This window comes from Mus caroli, unplaced genomic scaffold (assembly GCF_978045245.1).
Source record: "Mus caroli unplaced genomic scaffold, Mus_caroli_1 scaffold_15, whole genome shotgun sequence".
NCBI classification, from domain to species: domain Eukaryota; kingdom Metazoa; phylum Chordata; class Mammalia; order Rodentia; family Muridae; genus Mus; species Mus caroli.
In genome coordinates this window covers 114,675,499-114,687,823 of record NW_028227270.1, presented here as the reverse complement: position 1 = coordinate 114,687,823, position 12,325 = coordinate 114,675,499, and positions in this window count along the sequence as shown.

Here is a 12,325-nt window from a genome sequence, read left to right as displayed (position 1 = left end):
TATACTTAATAAAAATTATACAGAGTCAAGATATACAATATGATATAAATGTATGTGCATGTGTGTGTACATATATATATATATATATATATATATATAAACATTATTTCTCTGCAACATACTCATCCTATAATTGAAGTGTCTACCTCTGACCAACATCTGTCCACCATCCACCCCCAGATCCTACCAGTCACTGAGTCCTGGGCACTGAACACTTTGTTTACATAATGACAACTGTTCTAGGTGTCTGGGCACTCATTCAGTGTTTGTCTGCTGGGTTGCCACTTTGCCAATGCCCAGTTCTAATTGTTCTTCATTCTAGAACTTCAGGGAACGTGTCCTATAATCTATCCCTATATTATATAAACCTTAAGCATTCAAGTAGAAAGATTGTCTATCAGTCTGGGCAGAATGAACAGTGCCATGCCTCTCACAGCTCTCTCTGTTCCTTGGCTGTTTGAACTCAAGGGCAAGGAGGTTAAGGTTACTTCCATGACTCTCTGTGCAAGAAAGGGCAGTTGAGCCTCCAAAAGTTAGCCCCTTTCTGTTTCATTTTTCCTATACTGTGCCATATTTAACAACAAAGTAGACTGCCTCCGCATTCTCACACAGGATGCCTGGAGTCTGTTCTGCAGATTATGAGTAAGGCTTCAATTTGAACAAGAAGGGTCACCGCATTGGACAGCAGGCATCTTTCAATGAATGTGATGGCTGATTGGTTGAAATTGAAAGGCAAAAGCTGATCCTGTTTTTTCAGTGTGAAAATCCCCAGGTAGTAAAGAATAAAATGGCCAGGATTTTTTTTCCTAGGCAGATTAACTGAAGCCTACAGACTTATGGTAATAACTGTAAGTCCAGATGAGGCTGTGGAGAAGAGAAGTCTGAATTTTGGTGGTTGGTGGAGCCTAAAGTAGAGGCAATTGCTTGCTCAGGGTATAGAGGCTAGGCAGCCTAAGAAGCCCTGTCCAGCTGCTGGAAAGCTCAGAAGAGTGAGCCAGTTCCTCCTTACAAATGAGGCTGGAGACAACATCGAAGTACACACTTCCCAGTATCTGGGATCTAGGACCAGAAATTAGAACCCAATCACAGCACCCAGGAACAGGAAAAGAAACAGAACACTGGGTTAAAAGCATGACCACAACACATGGACAACATCTGGACTAAAACACAGACCAGAAACAAGACTAGGACACAGGACAGTGAGCTGAACCAGGATACAGTGCCAAGGGTAGGACCAAAACACAGAGCCAGGATCTTGACTAAGACACAGGGCCAGCAGAAACTAGACCAGGACAAGAAGCCAGTAACAGGACCTGGACCCATGGCTAGTCAAAGAACCAGGATTGAGAAGCAGCCAGGTCATTGGACTGGGACATAGGACCAGGCCCCCAAACCAGTTTTGGTTACAGAACCAGGTCACGGTAACCAGAATCAGAACCACCACCAACTCAGGAGCTATGAATCAGGTCATGGGACTTAGAATCCAGGAAAGAGTCAGAGATGAAGACTTTAAGAGAAGTAGATGTCCCTGCTCAATTTTGGAGGTCAATTAGACGCCTGGGTCTCACTCCAAGGAAATAAACTAGGTATACAGAATCATAAATAAGGCTCTGAGGCAGTGAAGCAATCAGTGTGTAGAGTACTTCCCTCAAGCGTGAAGACCTGAATTATATATCCAGAACTCACATAAAAAGTCTCTCATGGAGGCTGCTGTTCTAGGTAGGTAGAGACAAGAGGCTCCCTGGGGCTTTCTTGCCAGACAATCTGCTTCCAGGTCCAATAAGAGACCTGTCTCTATAAAGTAAGGGCAAAGTGACGAGGGAACACAACCTCATAGATTTCTAATCTCCACATGCTCACATAGGCACATGTACAGGCACAAATTTGTGCATACTTCCAAACATGCACACAAACACATACACACATACCACACACACACATACTCACACACAAACACATATACTACACACTACACACAAACACACACACACACACTAAATAGAATCCTAACAAAGTAGGAGGTGCCTCATATTATTGCAACTGAATATGGCACCTTTGGTTGATATCCCTGGGAGGCCTGCCCTCTTCTGAAGGGAAATGGAGAAGTAGATCTGGAGAGGGGAAAGGAGGGAAGACTGGGAGGAAGGGGAAATATATGAGATAGATGAGAGACTAGTACTAGTAGTAGCAGTAGCAGTAATAGTAATAATAAAAACAATAAAGAACATATTTTTCTTTGGGTTTTATAAACAACATACAGAATACATCATACTCAAAACAATGTGGGCATGGATGGGTATCTCTGAATTTATTTTAAAAGGGCCTATTGATTCTTTCTTAAGCACTCTGGTCAGTCCTTATAAACATAACACAGCATCTCAAGGCTAAGGCTCTTCTCTCCACTCCTGGTTAGAGTTTACATTCAAAACCAAACCCAAACAAACAAACAACAACAAACCACTGGGCAACATAAAAGCTGGTACTTTGAATTTTTCACTGGGCTTCTCTGAATCAGTGGCAAAGGAAACCAATAAAATGCCTAAGTGGGGTTAATGGGATCTTAGCAGACAAACCCATCATTTGTGTATTCTCCATGCTACAGTGGGTTGGAGAGAGCACTTCATAGTTGGCTGACTCCCCACTTCTGTTCCTGTTAGAATTTTGGTCTTAGAGTAAACTTACACCCATTCCTTAGTGCCCTGGTTCAGGTTGTCTTGGCCTTTTTATTACGGGTCGTGTTTACCAAAGGTTTACAACTTGGCTGTAAACACCACTTGGCACCAAAACCGGAAAGTTGGCATGAGGAGGTTTGGCATAAACATTGCCCGGAAGCACTTTTTTTTCTCTCTCTAAATCTGAGAAAAACAGGCTAGGGTCATTTTCAAGTTATTTATGTTATTCATGCATAAATAAAAGCGAAGCCTGACAGCATCAAACAGTTGTTGGCTTTTGCAGGCCTCAAAAATAGATTTTATCCAAGAAAAGTAACATTTGGTAAACAAATACTCAGTGACAGGCTGTTAAAAAAAATAAAGGGAGGGGGAAAAGGTGTCATGGGATGGATTAAATAGTAAGAGAAGAGAGAAGGTTTCAAGAACCATTTTTTATGTCAGAGAACAGAGTCAAGAAAGCTATTGTTAAAGGGAGAAATTTCTACAGACTCAAAATTATAAATAAGCACAATGCAAGCTTTCAAGTAGATTTTATTAAGATCCAGAGGGCACCTCATCCAAGCATACAAAGTAAACAATATAGAATGATCTCAGGGGATAGAAACAAATGATTTTTAAGTATACATTCTAAAAGCAATGGGATGTTTAAAGCATTTTAAAACTCAAGGAGAGAGGGAGGGGAGTGAGTTATGAATTAACACATGCTGATGTTATAAGTCTTTTAAAAGAGTTAGTGTTCAAAGTCTCCTCTTGTCTTCCTTTTATTAAATTGTTTGGAAATGCAATTTGTAAACTATAAACTTTGGCAGCTTGTAGCTGTATGCTAAAGAGAAAAAGTGATGGTGTCAACTGTTCCCTAAAGATCGTCTTTCTGGCAAACTTAAAAGTCAGCCTTGACGTCAAGTGACCCTGGACAAGAGTCTGCATTGAGTTCTGTGAAGTGTGGGCAGAAAGGACTTTCACTCTGGAAACCCTACCAGGGAGGAAGGACTGAAGAAACCGTTTAGGGTAAAAGAAAAGCAAGCCAACTCAAACAGAAAGTAAAAATAAGTCAGTGGGGAAAGAATGTCAACTGCAGAAGAACGTAGCCTGTCTGCTGCAGCTCGCGTTCTGGAACACGTGTTCTTTCGGCAAGGAAGCGTTTTCCTCAGCTTGTTTTGGTTGCTCTTCGCAAGTGAGGTTGGAGCTATTGTTACGGCTCAAGTCAGAGACAGTTACATCTGGTGGCCAAAAATGTATGCTACCCATTACAGAAGGTTATTTTAGACACACTGGGCAGAGAAATAGAATTGTGCCATTCCATAATAGAATTAACCCTATTAACAGCCCGTAGACATAAGCCAAGGCATCTGATCAGTATATTTCAATGCCAATTCAAGCTGAACAACATTTCCGGGACTCATTTCAAATGTTTGCCTCCCTGGAACTACCTAGGTCAACTTCATCTACAACTACATCTAGAATATGATAAATGTTCCTGATGTGTGCTACTTCAGATAGAGTCTATAAATCAGTTTACTAACCCTACTATCAAAACTGTTGCCATGACAATGTTGTAGCTCTAAGGATACCAAATCACATGACCTGCAGATAAGTGTTTATATCACAGAGCCACAGAGTGCCATGGCAGACACTGAAAAGCACAAATATACACACAGGATAATCCCTTGGAGACTGTTATTGTCTGTGAAGGAAAAGCCCTAGAGAATGTGGTCTGGACACCAGAGACCAGAGAATAAACATGCTCATCAGATAACATGCTTCTTGGAAAGGGGCCTAGGCAGCCTTCAGTATTCTCAGAATTGGCAATTAGTTCTTATTATATTTGAAAGACACATATTTCACCTCAACTGACTAGTCACATGGCTTCTTCGAGGACCTGAAATGGATTTTTTTTGAATTCTCAATTCCTGATTGTCCTAGTTAGGGTTTTACTGCTGTGAACAGACACCATGACCAAGGCAAGTCTTATAAAAACAACATTTAATTGGGGCTGGCTTACAGGTTCAGAGGTTCAGTCCATTATCATCAAGGCATCAAGGTGGGAGCATGGCAGTATCCAGGCAGGCATGGCACAGGAGGAGCTGAGAGTTCTGTCTTCATCCAAAGGCTACTAGTGGAAGACTGACTTCCAGACAACTAGGGTGAGGATCTTATACCCACACCCACAGTGACACACCCATTCCAACCAGGTCACACCTATTCCAACAAGGCCACACCTTCAGATGGTGCCACTCCCTGATCCAAGGATATACAAACCATCACATTCCACTCCCTGGTCCCCATAGACTTGTTCAAAAACATGAGTCTATGGGGGCCATACTTAAACATAGCATAATGCAAAATGCATTTAGTGCAACTTTCAAAGTCCTCATAGTCTATAGCAGTTGCAACAATGTTAAAAGTCCAAAGTTCAAGGTCTCTTCTGAGATTCATTCAACTTAATTAACTGTAATCCCCAAAGCAAGGCAGGAAACCAGCTGGGCAAACTCCAAACTCTGCATCTCCATGGCTGATGTCAAAGTGGTCTTCAGATCTCCACTCCTTTTTCATCTTTTTTGACTGCAACAAACTGCTTCCTCCTGGGCTGGTTCCACTCCCTGTTAGCAGCTTTCCTCAGCATGTATCCCATGGCTCTGGCATTTTTAACATCTTTGAGTCTCCAAGGCAATTTCAATGTTACATCTTCTTCTTTCAGTGTCGGGGATTCCACTTGATGCCTAAGGGCTGGCATCACTTCTCCATCTCTGTCCTCTGTAGCACTCTATGCTCAGGTTGATCCACTCTATTACGGCTGCTGTTCTTGGTGATCATCCCATGGTACTGACATCTTCAATACACTGGGGTGTTCCACTCCAACTAGGCTTCACCAATAGCCTCTCATAGGCTCTCTTCAGGGTGCCAAGCCTCAAATCCTTTGCATGACCCCTTCAATCCTGAGCCTTCAACTACAGCTGAGGCTTCACCTTCTCCAATGGGCTTCCCTTGCCTCTCACAGTGCTAAGCCTCAGCTTCTCTCCATGATCCCTGCATTCCTTCACAAGCAGTACCACCTGAGTGACTCTTACACATTACCAAGTCCAGCCGCAGCATGAGGTACAACCTTGGGTATCTCTGGAACACAGCTTCTTTGTGATCCCAGAAAACAATTTCCAGAAGATTTCACCTCAACGATGCTGGTCTCTTCTTAATCACCGCTAATTCCTTAGCTCCAGCTAACCAGCATCAATTTTCCCAGTAGATCCTTCCATTCTTAACTCTAGAGCCAGAGGCACATGGCTGAAGCTGCCGAGTTCTGCTGCTTACAGGAACTAGAACATGATCCCCTTGTATTATTACATTATCACTAGCTTTATGTTTTCTAAATCCTTCACTGCCTAAGCTTGGCTATCCTGGTTCTTGCTCTGTAGATTGACCTTGAATGTAGAGATCAGCATGCTTGTCTCATGGGATTAAAGGTGTGTACCACCATGCCTGGATCTAATTTAGCTGGGTAGGATCTTGCCCCAAGGTCCCACTCCCTTAATCTTTATCTCCTAGAACACAAGATTTTGCTCTATTTCACTTCCTGGTACTCCTTTAATACTCAAACCGTATATTTTATATTTTTCCTTTCTAAGCTTGCTATGCTTGTTCAAACTTTTCTTCATAAGACTTAACCAGAGAACAAAGTCTCTGCCGGGCTTTTGTGAAAATTCTTTTGTCAATGCAATTAATCCAAGTCTCTTTACCTTAGCCTCAGGCAAACTTTTCAGACAAGGGCAAAAAGTAGCCACATTCTTCACCAAAATACCACAAAACCAGTCTTTATGCCACATTCTGAAATTCTTCTCCTTTGAAATCTCTTGGGCCAGGTCAACACAGTTCAAATCAATCCCAGCAACAAAGTCTTCCATATTCCTACTAGGATGACCCATTAAGCCCCATTTAAAGCATTCCACTGCTTTCCAAATCCAAAGTCCCAAAATCCACATTCTTTCAAATAAAAGCATGGTCAGGCCTATCACAGCAATACCCCACTCCCAGTACCAACTTGTCCTAGTTAGGGTTTTACTGCTGTGAACAGACACCATGACCAAGGCAAGTCTTATAAAAACAACATTTAATTGGGGCTGGCTTACAGGTTCAGAGGTTCAGTCCATTATCATCAAGGCATCAAGGTGGGAGCATGGCAGTATCCAGGCAGGCATGGCACAGGAGGAGCTGAGAGTTCTGTCTTCATCCAAAGGCTACTAGTGGAAGACTGACTTCCAGACAACTAGGGTGAGGATCTTATACCCACACCCACAGTGACACACCCATTCCAACCAGGTCACACCTATTCCAACAAGGCCACACCTTCAGATGGTGCCACTCCCTGATCCAAGGATATACAAACCATCACACTGATATTGAGAATTCCTATGCCTGATATTTACCAGAGCTTCAGCAAGCATCTGACGAATTAACAGTCAGCATGAGATGCTATGTTGTCACACACTAATGCTCTGTTATTTTAACTCTCTATGCACTAAGACAGGGGTCCTTGATTTGGCTTTGTTTAAAGCTTTTGTTGGGTTATTTTATGATTTGTTTTTTATTATTTTAAAGGGGTCTTACATGGCCCTTTGAACTTGGTAGTCTAGGATCACTTGAACTTCTTGTTCTTCCAACTTCTAGAATCAGCATTGTGAAATGCTTGGCTTTCCAGTCCTAGGGTTTGAACTCAGGACTTTATCTGTGCTAGGCAAGTACTCTGCCAACTGAGATATGTTCATTGCCTCTTGGCCTTTATTTTTGGTGGACTTTGGAGAAGTGGTTAGAGGCAAAAAGAAAACTTACACCAATCATAAAACAATAAGTTGTTTTTAAATGCTCTTTTGTTGTATCATTTCCACACAGATCAATATGAACATGTAAATATGAATGTACACCAAGAGATAAGTAGGAAACTGACAAATGATAGACCAATTGATCAACATATTTCGACATATGTGATTATAGATCTATTGATTAATCAATAGATAAGAGTTGACAATAATTAATACATAATAAAGTGATTAGTAAATAGATGAGAAACAATAGATGATAAAATAGATAAATAGATGTGTAATAGAAAGATAGAGAGATGGTAAATAGGTGACTCGTAGAGAGTAAAGAGACGGCAGATAATGGATGTTTGGTAGGCAGGTAGATGATAGATAATAGGCAGATAGATAATAGACAGACAATCAGACAGACAAATGCATAAATAGTCCTCAATATGCTCAATGAAGAAATGTTTAGAAAGCGTGATCAGACAACACTAATAATTTGACAACTTCTAGGGCAATGTGCTTCCCAGCTAAGCATTTTAAACCCACAAATAATTTTGTCTGTCTCTATACTGATATGGTAGGGGTATACATTTGAAAATGAATTTGAAATGAAAGGAATGTAAAATTGAGCAAAAGTGATTCAGGTTCTGTAGAACAACAAAGGCTAGAGCATGGCATCTGGAATTAGCCTACAAGATACAGTCTGTGACTTGTTCCCCAAAACTGTGGGTCTGCAAGCACATGTCTTGACTCTGGTACCTATATTTATATTCTCTCTGTGTAACTCCAGAGCACAGGAACTACAGAGAATTTGAGTGGCCCCAGATCAAAGATACAAAGAGATGGTTTAACACTTTTCTTAGTGGATCTTCAGTGTTACACAGCATGTTTTGGGAAATGAAAGAGAAAGCTCTCTGCATTGTAAATATTGGGACAAACTTGAAAATGAAGTGAAGTTGCATAGAGAAAGAGCTTAGATTTGGGAATCTGAGAAGCCTGGGTTCAGTGTTCTTCTACATGCACAAGACATCACTTTGAACAAATTATACAATCCATGTAAATCTTCAAAATCTCAGATGTCAAATGGGGTTCTTTATAGCAAGTCCTAGACAATTCACAGAATGCCTGTAGCCTAAAAATTTGTCATGAGTCCCCCTGTGTTTTACACCACCTATCCATTCCATCATTAAATGTGGCAGGTTCGACTTTCCAATATATGTAGACTCTGTATTACACAACACTCCTTGCTCTTCCAACAGTTGTCTCTTCCCTGGACTGTGTTCCTAGCCCATCCCCCTACTTCCTCGTTTAGTTCTCCACAATACCAATGTGAGTACTGAGATCATATTATGTGTGTGTGTGTGTGTGTGTGTGTGTGTGTGTGTTCACATTTGTGTGAGGGTGTTGTACCTCATGTGTGCACATGAAAAGGCCATGGTCAATGCTCAGTATCTTCTTTTATCACACTCAACCTTAGTGGGTGAGACAGCCTTCTCACTATGCATGCAGCTTGACATTTTACCTAGAATGACTGGCTCAAATGAACGTCCCCAAGGTCTTCTGTTACCTCTCTCTCCGCACCAAGCTTCAGGGCTACAGATCTATGCTTCCATACTCTGCTTTTACAAGGGTCCTGGTGACCTAACACAAGTTCTCACACTTATACAGCACATGTTCTCTTCAGAGAGCCACCTTCGTATGTTCTTAAACTTACAGGAAATGCTGGTGACTTTTTGTTCTGTAAGGGAGCAGAGGCTCACAGAAGTTTCTGGAACATGACCTTTGCAGGCAGGTGAGCCTCTCTTAGCTTTTGTCTATAGGCCTGTGCTGAGGTCTATGAAACTGTTGGAAACCATTTGACCTGGGATCTTGCAATTTCAAAATAATCTTATCTTTCTGCTGTAAATGGCAATAGCACGCTAGCTGAGGCAGAAGAAAGATGGGGAGTAAAGAACGAGCTGTTGAAGTCAACAGTAGCTCCAATGTAAGGCTTAGAACATTGTAAGGCAGAGACCAGAACAAACCAATGGCAGTGATTTGTGAATAATTTCAGCAAGGCTCCAGCAAGGCCATATTTTCAAAGCTTTGTAAATTACTTTCTTCCTTTTGGAGAAAAGCATTAATGATGTAAAGAGGTCACTTAAATTTTATTGCATTTTAGGTGGAAATTATATATTACAATTGAATTTGCAAAGTTGGGTATTTTCAAAGGTCATAGAATGCATGCCTCACAGATGTGAGGGAGCATTATGAAGCAGGTGTTTTATTGGCTGTCTGAAGGATGAATTTTCCTCTATTATCTACTTTTGATTTAATTCTCAGACTTCATATGTAATCTGCCTCCATTCCTCTTATTGCCTTTATGACCTTTGATAGAGATGGAGACAATGAGCATTTCAAGAGGACACTCTCAGTTACAACATGCCACCTCAACCTGAGCCAGTGCAGGAGGGCAGAGAACATCATGGACCCTTAAGGAGTGACTCACTTTCATACGATAAAATACAAGAGGGGGAGGAAGTATGCTCTGAGCTGAAACCCATGTCCCAGGGATTCGGTCTGTTGAATATAGAGCACCTTGAATCTTGTTTGCTGGCAACATGGTCAAGTCTAAGTTTTCAGTGGCTACCTATTGTGTAATGGTTACCTTTCCAAAGATGTCCTCCTGATACATACCCATTTTCTTAATAGTCTCTGAGGGCATAATTTCCTTTTAATAGATAAAGGAAATTTCAGCTCATAGCCTAAGAGAAGTGTAGCTATGATGAGTCTCAAGGCAGGCCTACAATTATCTATGTCAATGATGTGTTGGGAAAAAAGATAATGGATGTTCACTGGGCACTGTCTGTGCACCCCTGACACATGCATCCCTATAGGGTAGGCACAATTGTTATACCAATTTTACAGTGAAATGGAACAGTTTGCAAAGTCTGAATGAGGTGTGCCTACTTCAAGTCTTAATCCTGTGCAGTTCCTGGTAGCAGACACCTCCAAAAGTCACAGCATTGCCACCATGAACCAGGTCCAATTACTTAGGATGCTAGTAAAAAAGATAAATTATGGAAATGATTCTGATTAAGGTTTTTATATGGAGGAGAGTCTAAGGAGGGCTAGATCTCTATCTCAGAGAAGACTCTGTAGACTCTTCTAGAACTTATTTGTCTCTTGCTGAGAGTCAAGCCAATGAAAAACAGGTATGTTCAGCAATGTAAGTAAATTTTCTAGTGAAAAGAACTGAATGGGTTATGAGGTGTCTTTACAGTTAAGAACAAGATCTTCCCTGCCTCATTTCAATCACACCTCAATAATATGCTTTATCATCCTTGCCTCCATTTACTTCAGCTAACTTCTGATCATTCTTCAGCAAAGCATAAATTTTGAACCCTTAATCTTTTCCTTTACTTCTCTCTCCAGTTATTGGGATTTCACCTGTATGTTATCAGCATGGCCTGCCCATTCCCTCAGAGTACTGATGCCCTTTCCTTGATATAAATCCTAAAATGCCACTCAAACTTTGGGACTCCAGGGAAGCACTTCAGGTTCACCCAAGTCCTTCCACCCAAGGCTCTTCTGCAGTGAAGGTCTTCCTTTGGCAGGCAAGACAATTGACAATACTTGTTCAGTGGTCATTGTAGTCTAACGTCATGTAGCTAGAGCTACCTTTAGTTCCCACATTTTTTTAGTGCATATTCTCAGGAATAAGAAGTCTTAAGAATAAACTGAACACTTCCAGAGTTGTCACCAGTGCTAAATACTCAGCCCATCCCTAGTGTCATAGACCTCCTTTATTTCCTTGATCTCCTCTGAAATCACTGCCCTTTCCCTTGACTATGGTTTACTTGTTCCATATCTACTGGGTTGTAGCTCCTCTGAGCATAAACAGTATCCTTCCCTTTTCACACTGGGTCCAACATTGACATTTGGTGCAGAAGAATATTCAATGAAAGTTAGCCAAGAAAATATGAAATCAAGTTTGGAAAAACCTCATCCTTTTTCAGATAAAATTATTATGTCTTTCCTGTTCCAAAATGGAAGGATTATGATAAAGTCAGCACAACGGATCAATTGATCAGATATTAAAGCATGAATAACGTATTTGTCCCAGATTAAGCAGATTAAGTATCATCTTTTTTTTTTCATTTTTCAGACACAGTTCCAGCTGTTAAACCTAAAAGGACAATTACCCCCTTCAAGGAAAGTACATCTACACATCATTTTCAAAATATACTACCTCCTTGGCACCCCCGTCTTTTTATTCCAGCACCCTCCCACCTAGCAACTTGACATGCCAGCAAGGAATTTGTGTACTTTGAAGTCACTTGAAGGAAAGCAGGTCTTTCATATTTATTTGTGAACCTACAGATTGTAAAAACTTATTTTGATGGATAGCAAGGCACTCGCTGTATTTATTATTCATGACTGCTATTTTTTATCAACTTAGAATAACATCCTTGAGAATCACAATGTTTTTTATTTATTTTCTTATGTAGCATCCACAGGATACCTTGCACAGAAAGCATGAAGAGATGACAATTGAATTCCTTTATTTAGAATACACTGTGAAAGTATCTTTTTTTTTTTTTTTTTTTTTGGTTTTTCGAGACAGGGTTTCTCTGTGTAGCCCTGGCTGTCCTGGCACTCACTTTGTAGACCAGGCTGGCCTCGAACTCAGAAATCCGCCTGCCTCTGCCTCCCGAGTGCTGGGATTAAAGGCGTGCGCCACCACGCCCGGCTTGTGAAAGTATCTTTAAAGCATGTGTAATTCTGTGTAACATATATAAGGGGTATAATTACATTCAAGTCTCTAATCTGTTATAGAAATAAATTATTAAAAATTGGAAATATGCATCTAATAAT